Source organism: Oryctolagus cuniculus, chromosome 9 (assembly GCF_964237555.1).
Source record: "Oryctolagus cuniculus chromosome 9, mOryCun1.1, whole genome shotgun sequence".
Lineage (NCBI taxonomy): Eukaryota > Metazoa > Chordata > Mammalia > Lagomorpha > Leporidae > Oryctolagus > Oryctolagus cuniculus.
Window position 1 is genome coordinate 106273430 of NC_091440.1, and position 6000 is coordinate 106279429.

At 56.7% G+C, this 6000-nt stretch overlaps 1 protein-coding gene across 3 annotated transcripts in view; it reads right to left on the reverse strand.

Moving 5' to 3' along the window:
- The window catches only part of TSPAN9 (tetraspanin 9), a 197548-nt gene extending 192739 nt beyond the window's left edge, over nt 1-4809 (reverse strand). The window contains exon 1 of one of the 3 annotated variants that reach the window (XM_070049362.1): nt 4682-4809. The gene's annotated coding sequence lies outside the window, so the exon portion shown is untranslated. The remainder of the gene's footprint in view (nt 1-4681) is intronic. The other 2 variants (XM_070049361.1, XM_070049360.1) reach the window with 2 other exon arrangements.
- Nucleotides 4810-6000: the final 1191 nt, after the last annotated feature.

Genomic DNA, 6000 nt, shown 5'->3' on the forward strand with positions numbered 1-6000 from the left:
CCAGGCCTCACAGCTGCCCAGCCGCTGTCCCCACCACGATTCCCCTCTTCACAGACCCCAGAAGCACTCTCCTTGAGCCCAGCCCTGTTTCGTGGCCCCTGTCTCAACCTTCCCCATTCCCAGGTTGACTGTAGGCTCCCCAGCCCAGGTCAGTGTCTGCACCCGGTGGGCACTCAATTTCTCTTGAATGCATGCATGGATGGACAGAATTCCTTGGCTGCACATTTGAAGCCACCCACAATACAGCCACTGTCCACCTGTCCAGCCTCTCTCCATCAGCTTTTCCATACGCATCCCCCACATCAGTCCAACAGGCCTATGCACACACCCCAGCACTTTCCCAGGGCTCGTCCTCAAACAGCCTTCCTCCCTCTGCTAAAATGCCCGCCGCCGCTCTCCCAGGGCGGTGTCTTCACCAGCTGCCGCAGAAAGCATGGCCCCCTGGTCAGCGTGCCTGATCCACGTTCGAACCCACACAACAGTCTGCTCGCAGAAGCCACTCACCTTGTACTTTTGTCATTTGTGAGCCCCCTTTCTGATCTGTCACTGGACTACATAAGCCCCATGAAGAAAAGCACGTGTACTTTTTCTTACGTAGCATCAGAACACAGCCTCATGTCCATGTGACACAGAGGGCACTTTGTGGAGCTCACTAGAGAATTATCCAAGGCAGTGTGGAAAAGCCAGGAGGAAGGAAGACAGAATACCACAGGAGGAGCGGGCACTTAGCGTGGTAGTTTAGACACCTGCATCCCACGTGCAAGTACCTGGATTCAGTACTCAGCTCCAGCTCCTAATGCCACCTTCCTGCTAACGCAGACCCTGGGAGGCAGTGATGATGGCTCCAGTGACTGGACTTCTGCCAGCCATGTAGGAGACCTGGACGGAGTTCCCAGCTCTCAGCTTTGACCTGGCCCTGGCCCAGCCCCAGCCATTGCAGGCATTTGGGGAATAAACAAGCAGATGGGAGTCTCCCCCCCACCCCACATTTCTCATTCTGCCTCTTCAACAAAGAAATTTTTAAATGCCATAGGAATTCTGAGGAAAAAGAGGCTCGTCTGTGATGGGCAGCCAGGGAAGGCTTTCGTGACCAGAGTTCCAGCATGAGCAGGGTCTTGAGGAAGAATGGAAAGGGGGAGAACATTCCAGAAAGGGGGGACAGTATGAACAAAGGGGCAAAGAAAGAATGAGTGCAGCAGGCTTGGGAGATGAGTCTGGCTGGAACCAAGGGTTCCTGGAAGGAGAAGAGTGGGAGATAAAGCTAGACAGACAGGTTGGGCTGGAGAAGGCTGCCCAGTGCCACGCTAAGGCACCTGGATTAGATCCACACCGTCTGAGTCAGTGGGGATGGCAACACAGCAGGCCCGGGCTTTCACGGCAGAAGAAAAGAAGTCTTGTCCTCTCTTGTTCCAAGCCGATCAGTCCAGTATCCCTGGCTAGGTTATAAATAACAGCTACCGTTTACTGCACACCTGCTGCGTATGAGGCCCGAAGCTATGTGCTTCCCATACATTATCTCAGTGCCCTTCCCACAGCCTTGAGAATTTGGTATTGTCAGCCTTGTCTTGCGTGCAGGAAGCTGGGGCCCAGGAGGTGAAGGCACTAGCCCAAGGCCTTACCTACTCACACATTCCTGCACCGGTACCAGCTGGCACTGGGGGCACACACAGGGATGGGGAAGGCTCGCCAGTCAGCCAGCTCAGGCCCCGGGGCTTCCCACTGCTGCTTCTCCACTACTCTCCTTTATTAGTTCCCGAAGAGCGGCAGTGAATAAAGCTCCTACTGTGTGCTTAATGAAGCACACTACACGGAGCGAAGAACTGTGGTTGCCAGAGGCTGGGAGGAGGGGAGACAGGAATTGTAGTTTAATGCCTATGGTTTCAGTTTTGCAAGATGGAAAGTTCTGAGACCTATGGCCCGGCCACATGAAAGCAAGTATACTTCAAGGCATTCACAGAAGACGGACTGGAAGGTGGGAATTCACCTGGCTACAATAACATTTTTGAAATCCATATGCCTTTTCATACTACACAGTTTCCATATAGGGAAACATTTTTGCACCAAAATAAACTCATACTTTTAATCCCATTTTTCCACGAGCTTTTTGAGGTACCCTCCTATACTTAATCCTACTGTACACTTAAAAATGTCAAAGATGGGGCCGGTGCCGTGGCTCACTCCTCCGCCTATGGCACCGGCATCCCATATGGGCGCCGGATTCTGTCCCGGTTGCTCCTCTTCCAGTCCAGCTCTCTGCTGTGGCCTGGGAAGGCAGTGGAGGATGGCCCAAGTCCTTGGGCCCTGCACCCGCACGGGAGACCAGGAGAAGCACCTGGCTCCTGGCTTCAGATCAGTGCAGCTCCAGCCTTAGCGGCCATTTGGGGAGTGAACCAACAGAAGGAAGACCTTTCTCTCTGTCTCTCTTGCTGTCTATAACTACCTGTCAAATAAAAAAAAAATGTCAAAGATGCTAAATGTTACATTATACTTTTTCTCACAATAAAACTTTCTTTTAAAATGAGGCACATTTGTTAAGGGACTGACTGGCTGCTGCTATCATTCATCTTACACTTTTAGTTATCCACTGTTGGAATAGATTCTAGAAACATCTATGTTTTTTAAGATTTTATTTTTTATTTATTTGAAAAGCAGTGTAGCAGAGAGATAAGGGGAGAGGGAGAGGGAGAGAGAGAGATCTTCAATCCGCTGGTTCACTTCCCAAATGTCCACAACGGCCAGGGCTGGGCCAGGCTGAAGCCAAGTCTAGAGCTTCTTCCAGGTCTCCCACATGGGTAGCAGGGGCCCAAAGACTTGGACCATCTTCCACTGCTTTCCCAGGCACATTGGCAGGGAGCTAATCAGAAGTGGAGCAGCCAGTCTTGAACCAGTGCCCGTGTGGGATGCCAGCATGGCAGGTGGAGGCTTAACCTGCTGGTCCCTCTAGATACATCTTACTCCAGTGTCCCCTCCAAAATGGAGAGTTTGAAAGGGCAGTAATTGCCCAAGGTTGCACAAACAGGTGGGAACCAGGCTAAGACAAGGAGCAGCAGACACTCGGGATAAGGGGTCAGGAGCAAGCCCTGGAGCCAAATTTGCTTATTGCACTTCGTGAATCTTGTAACCACTGAGGGAATATTTATTCTCATTTTCCTCATCTATAAAAAGGCAATTCAAAGTAACATACACTTCACAAGAATACATACTAATCAAACCAAATTATATGCAGCATATGGCCAGCTGCAAATGACTTTATACACATTACTTACTGTTAATATTCAGTATCTGTTCGTCAATTTAAAGAGTCCTACCAGATGATTAAAATATGATTAAGTGAGACAAAAAAATAATAAACCATCTCACTCCGTGCGGGCCCATTCTCAGCTGTTCAGGGTCTTCTGAAGAGGTCTTCAATGAGGGAGAGCAGAACTGAATCACGCTTCAAGTGTGACCCACCCCCGTCCTCTTCCCCCACTCATCCCCAACCCACAGCCCAGCTGCACGGGCCGGGCCAGGACCAGGCCAGCGGTAGGAAGCTGGTGTGACCCTCTCTCTCTCTCTCTGGCTGCATTCCTCAGCTAAATATAAATGATTTGTGCAGTCCATTGTTGGAAATTATGCACAATTCTCCCACCACCACCCCACCCCCCAACACTGCAGAATGGCAGGCTGACTGACTACCCATCTCACGGCACAACACACAGGCAGAACACGTTCCCCAGGGCTGGTTTTCAGGGGCGGAGTGGGGCTGGCAGGTAAAGAGGGATCACCATAGGGGTCCCTGGCTTTCTGACCAGTCCAGGAAAACTTTCTGGAGGAGGCAACACCTGCGTCACCCCCAGAAAAGGCATCCTCATGTTATGACCTTGTTTCTCTGCATGGAGACAGGTACGTGGCTGAACAGCTTAGGAGATCCCACAACGCCTCAACACTTCAAACGCCCACCCTACAGGCCTCTCCCACACAGGAGAGATGTAGAAGAGACCCCTACCTTTATCAGGGAGAGAGAGGAGCTCCAAGACTCCAGTTCCCAGACCCACATGTACAAATACTACTCTCAGAACAAGCCAGTTTCTCGTCCGCCCCCCCTCCTTTTTTTTTCCTTTTAACCACAAGAAAGTTTTTTAAAGTCCCAAACTTGAAAGCACAGATGGGCTACATCTCCGACCTCGGAACGTGCCAAAGCCCTGTCACTCCGAATGCTCATTAGCCAGCGGCGGTCCCCGGATGGGGTCGAGGGGGTCGAGAGGGGGGGGCCTGCGGGCTATAGCCCAGTCCTGCTCAAAAGCCCTCCTGCCCTCTCTGGGGGTCCTTTATGGGACCACACTGGGCCACACACACAGACACCCTAGACAGCTTCGCGGGTCTCCCTGGCCTCTGCCTCGTCCCACAGACTGCCCAGCCCCTCGCCTGGATTCCGGCTATCCACCCTCCCGCAGCCCCACTCCCAAAAGGTCTTCCCACTGGCCGGGCCCGCACCCACCGCCCCTCCCCCGGCCCGCCGCCCGCCCCGCTGCCTCCCTCCCCCTGAGCGCCCCTACCCCGGCGTCCCCAGCCGCTCCCCCCCTCTCTGTACCGTGTCGGGGACAGCCGCGCCCACCGGGGGTCGGCCGGAGCCCCTCAACTTTGCACGCCCCTGAGCCCCGCCCCGCGCCCCCCCCACCCCGAGGAGGGCAGTACTCACCGCACCCACAGGAACGTGGGGTCCCCGCTCCGCTCGCTTTCGGGCACCGCCGCCGCCGCCAGCGGAAACGGGGGGCGGGGCCGGGGCTGGCGGCAGGGGCGGGGCCTGCCCGGGAACGGCGGCGCCGCGGGGTGGGGCTGGCCGTGGGGGCGGGGCCTGACCGGGAGCGGCGGGGCCGCGCCGGGGGAGAGGGAAGAGCGCGTGGAAAAGGGGTGACCGGGCCACTCGGCAGCGGGGACGCGGGGCCTGGAGGGTCCGCCCCCCGCCTGGATCCCCAGCCTCAGAATTGGAAGGAGCCCCAGAAGCCAGAACGCGGCCCGCGGGCCACGGGCGCCCTCTCGGGATTCAGGGAGCCTCGGTCCCCTCCCCTCCCCGCCGCGGGGGCCCGAAAGCGCTGGCCGCGCCCCCTGGGTTGGGCAGTGGGGGAGGTCGCGGCCTGGTAGTTCCCGCTCCGGAGCCGGCGCCCACAGCTCCGGGGCCGTCCTGGCGGGGGTCTCGGCTCTCCCCGTGGCGTCCCCGGTGGTCTGGCTTCCCAGTGTTTGGGGCGGGCCCTTGGAGCCGCTCACTTCCCGCGGACTCCGCGGGAGCTGGCGGCCGCCGAGGCTTGTAGAGGGCACCGCGGGCGGCAGGGCGAGAGGCAGGTGAGGCGCCGCCGGCCCGGCTCTTCCCGGGGGCGCTACCCTAGGCCCGGACTCCGCAAGCGCGCGGGGCAGCGCGCGCTGACAGGATTCGATGTGGCGTGGTTCCAGCCTGACGCTGCTCGCGTCCTGGGCGATCTTGTCTGTCAGACTTGACCCGTAATCACTGCTTCCCGACCGTCAAAGTCGGGAACCCCTCCTCCTCTCCTAGAGGCTCCCCAGAGGAGCCCCCGCCAGCCCCAGTCCCTCCAGGCACCGCGGCAGGTGCCCTCGGCACCCGCAGCCAACCCTGCCCGGGAGCACAGGGGGACAGCTTGGCGGTGACGGCCGCCGTGCACCTGGAGATGCAACCGCACAGGCCTTTCGAATCCTGGGTCTGCCTCTCAAGGGCTGGAGCTCCCTCCGCCTCAGTTTCCCCACATAGGCTGACCAAGGTGATGGGCAAAAAAAAAAAAAAAAAAAAAGTTGATGCACGGTGGGTACTCTGCAAGTGCCAGTCTCTCCCTGCCCTTTCAAGGAAGAGAGGAAGCTATGGGGTCTTAGACTTGTCAGAAGCCTTAGATACAGGCAAGGTGACGACACCAGGTTCTTGGGGGCACATCCCATTTACTCCTCTTGTCCTGGAGTGGTGATCAGTCTTTTTCACTGTCAAAATATCCTGGTTTGGACAAGAAATGCATG